This window comes from Elephantulus edwardii, unplaced genomic scaffold (genome assembly GCF_000299155.1).
Source record: "Elephantulus edwardii isolate Elephantulus edwardi_28Jun2011 unplaced genomic scaffold, EleEdw1.0 scaffold00026, whole genome shotgun sequence".
Taxonomy (NCBI): domain Eukaryota; kingdom Metazoa; phylum Chordata; class Mammalia; order Macroscelidea; family Macroscelididae; genus Elephantulus; species Elephantulus edwardii.
Genome location: NW_006399776.1, coordinates 22,868,685 through 22,872,186, shown reverse-complemented (window position 1 = coordinate 22,872,186; position 3,502 = coordinate 22,868,685).

The following is a 3,502-nucleotide window of genomic DNA, read 5'->3' as shown; positions in this document are numbered from 1 at the left end:
GGGGAAGACCCTCTATGAGATGGATTGATTCGGTGACTGGGGTAATCGGGATGGGTGTGTCAGAGGCGGTGCGGTTGGTGCAGGATAGAGCAGGGTTTAGAGCTGTTGTGCATAGGGTTGCTATGAGTCGGAAATGACTCGATGGCACATAACAACAACAACTGCAATCCCAGAGGTACGTGGTTCGAATCCACCAGATGCTCTGCTGGAGAAGGAGGGGCAATCTCCTCCTGTACCAGTCAGATTCGATTTGATGGTACACACACAAAAGATAATAAAATTTTTTTAAAAATAAATTATTCATTGTTGCACAGTTTAGTCTTGAGGCAGGAAATGTAACCATGTTGGAGGGATTATTACTTGCATCCTGGAATCACTTATGATGATAATGTCCTGGTGTGAGGTGAGTATATAACACAAGCTAGTAATGAATTTGACTGTGTCAAAGATGATGAGGACAAGACAGGATAGAACAGGGTTCAAATCTGTTGTTCATAGAATTCCTATGAGTCATACTCTGCTCAAAGGTGCCTAACAACAACAACAACCCTAGTATGTATCAGGATGCTGTCACCATCCTAGAGGCAAGAATGGTCAAGCTTCATCTCACATATTTTGGGCATGTTGTTAGAAGAGGCCAGTCCTTGGAAAAAGACATCAATCATGGTTGAAATGGTGGAGCATCAGTGAAAGAGAAAAGAGAAAATGGATTGACACAGTGACGGTAAAAATGGGCTCAAATGTATCAGGCTGATTCAGGATAAGACAGGGTTCAGATCCATTGTTTATAGGGTTGCTTTGTGTTATAATTGATGTCACTTACCAACATCAACAACACTAAATATATTCATGCTCGCTCACTCTTAAAGGAAGTCTCTTCTTGGAAACTTCTTGGAAATCCTGAGAATAGAGGGACAAATTAAACAAGGACTCTTGTTGTTGTTGTTCGGTGCCACAGAGTCAAGTACAACTCATAGTGACCCTATGAACAAAAGATCTGAAACCAGTCCTGTCCTTTGCCATCTTCACACTTCCTGACACAGAAGAGCCCAGCAGTCACCTTGTCAATCCACCTAGTTGAGGATCTTCTTCTCATTCACCTCCACCTTTCCCTTATGTTTCTTTTTTTATAACAGAAGGATGAAAGGACTCTAGGAGAAGGCAAATCTAGGAGGTGAGGCGGGCAAATGGCCAGCCCTCTTCCAAAAAAAAGTCAAAACCATTAAAAGGAACATAAGGGGCCTAAAAGCTAACTGCAAAAAATAGTCCTGGCTCCCTTAACTGGTTTGGACCAATTGTTTTAAAAGACATTTGAGGATTAATTGAGGGGAGAAATGAATATATTTGCATATACCACGATGGATGCAATGAATGTTACTAAGATGGAAAGGTTAAGCTTATTAAGTACACAAGCACAGATTATAAAATCATATTTGGAAAAAAGTCTATTTATGGAAAACATAAAAGGATATGAATAAGGTGCTAACAGTGGTGATCTCTCAGTAATGAGCATGTGCTTTGATGTTGGCTTACATTTTCTGTCTTTATACAGTGCATGTGCACTGCCTCTGTAATTGTAATAAGCTATTTTACAAATAAAGCAATGGATTGCTAACATTTACAGTTTAGGAGAGTTCACATGTGCTAAGATTTGAGTTACTAAGTATTCATGAATAATCAGAAGATCTGTCATCCCTGGATTTCTTTTCCTACAGCAGCGACAGGTCAGAACTGAGTGATGGCTGCTTCTTTATTTCATGTATCCCTTCCTTAATTCTTCAGAGCCACCACAATTCATACACACATACCCTTCACACATTGCTTACCTATGTTGTTGTTAAATGCTGTTGAATTGACTAAGACGGATTACAAGCCTTTGAACAAGGGATCTGAACTCTGTCCTATACTGTGTCATCCTTACCTCTGATATAATCAAGCCCCCCATTACAGTTCCTGTGTCAGTCCTTCTCACTGAGGGTCTTCTCTTCCTTTGCCGACCCTCTACCTTTCCAAGCATGTTATTCTCTTCCAAAGACTGGCCCTAGCAACAAGCACAAAGTATGTGAGATAAAACTTCACTGTTTGCCTCCAAGAAGCACCCTGGCTGCACCTTTCCCAAGACATATTTGTTTTTTTGTATTCCATGGGATATTCAGCACATTTTCCAATACCACAACTCAAAGGCATCAAATCTGTCATCCTTATTCATTGTCCAGCTTTCAGCTACATAGCAAGTAATTGAAAAGATCATGGTTTGGATCAGGTGCACCTTAGTCTTCAAACTGACATCATTGATCTTTTGTACTTTGGAGAGGTCTCTGAAGCAGACTTTCCCAATGCAGTGATTGTAGACTCAGCAAGATGAAATCATCAACAACTTTAGTCTTTTCTCAATCTATCAAGAGGTGCCTATTGTCCTATGTTGAGGATTTTTCTTTTCTTGATGTTGAGATGTAGTCCATATTGAAGGCTGTGATTTGGATAAGCTCCCTACTCTTAGAGTTTTCCAACATTAATCATTTGAAGGAGCCAATAAATTAGTTTTTTAAATATTGTGCAAGAAAAATACACATTCTGCTATTATATGTGCCTAAGAATGGGAATCCCAGAACATTTGATGGTTCTAATTAGAAACCTATACTTGGACAAAGAGGCAGTCGTCAGAACAGAGCAAGGAAACATTGCATGGTTCAAAATTGGGACGGGCGTATGCCAGAGATGTGTCCTGTCTTCATACCTTTTCAACCTGTGTGCAGAACAGATTATCCAGGAGGCTGGGCTCTGTGAGGAGAAGTGTGGGGTCAAGATTGGTGGAAGATCTATCAACAATCTGTGTTATGCAGATGACACAACCCTGCTTGCTGAAACTGAGGAGGACCTGAAGTGTTTGCTGCAGAGGGTCAAGGACTGCAGCCTCCAATATGGATTGAGGCTCAATGTCAAGAAGACAAAGATTCTCACCACTGGACCAATTGGCAGCATCAGGATGGATGGTGAAGAGATTGAGATTGTTCACAGCTTTAGTTTGCTTGGCTCCACAGTCAACACTCTTGGCACCAGTAGCCAGGAGATTAAAAGATGTATTGCGATGGGAAAGTCTGCTGTTAGGGACCTCTCCAAAGTACTAAAGAGCAATGGTGTCTCTCTGGAGACTAAGGTGTGTCTGATACAGGCCATGGTCTTTTTAATCACTTGTTATGCATCAGAAAGTTGGACAATGACCAAGGAGGATAGAAGGAGAATTGATGCCTTTGAGCTGTGGTGCTGGAGAAGAGTATTGAATGTACCCTGGACTGCTAGGAAAACAAACAGATTTGTCCTGGAAAGGGTTAAACTGGGCATCTCCTTGGAGGCAAGGATTCTGAGGCTTCATCTAACATACTTTGGACATGTTGTAAGGAGGTCCTTGGAGAGGGACATCATGCTTGGGAGGGTGGAGGGACAGCGCAGGAGGGGAAAGCCCTCTATGAGGTTAATTGATTCAGTGACTGGGTTATTCGGG